Source organism: Pithys albifrons, chromosome 2 (assembly GCF_047495875.1).
Source record: "Pithys albifrons albifrons isolate INPA30051 chromosome 2, PitAlb_v1, whole genome shotgun sequence".
In the NCBI taxonomy this organism is placed as follows: domain Eukaryota; kingdom Metazoa; phylum Chordata; class Aves; order Passeriformes; family Thamnophilidae; genus Pithys; species Pithys albifrons.
Window position 1 is genome coordinate 38,308,307 of NC_092459.1, and position 614 is coordinate 38,308,920.

Below are 614 nucleotides of genomic sequence, written 5' to 3' on the forward strand. Positions count from 1 at the left end.
CAGTAAGGTGCTTTGCTTTAATCATTTGTGCAAAACCAGAATTTTTAAACTCTCCCTCACATTAGTACACATTTGCTTTCAATTAACCTGAGAACTATATTTTCTATGACCAATTTTAATAATTAATATTGCCCGAAACATAATTTTCCTGCTCTAAATTTAAACAAGATTTTAGAGGCATTAAATTTGAGACCCAACAGCCCAATCTTAGAAAAGGTTGATTATGTTTTCTGTTCAAGAGATTTAGAACAGATATGTCATAGGAATAAGAAAGAAGAACGTGGATAAACTAATGGCATGTGAAAACCTGAACATATAGAATCTACAGTGGTTTTTATCTTGTTAAAATAAAAATAAGTAATTATTTACAAAACAATATTTGAGATTTTTAGAATTCAACAATTATAATTAAAAGTCCTCATGTACAACATAAGGACAGTCAATGATCCTAGGTTAATGTCATGATTTAACCCCAGCCAGCAACCAAGTACCATGCAGCCACTCTTTTACGCCCATACCAGTGGGGCTGGGGAGAGAATCAAAGAGGTAAAAGCTAGAAAACTCATGGGTTGGGGTAAATAGGGAAAGCAGAAGCCATGTACACAAGCAAAGCA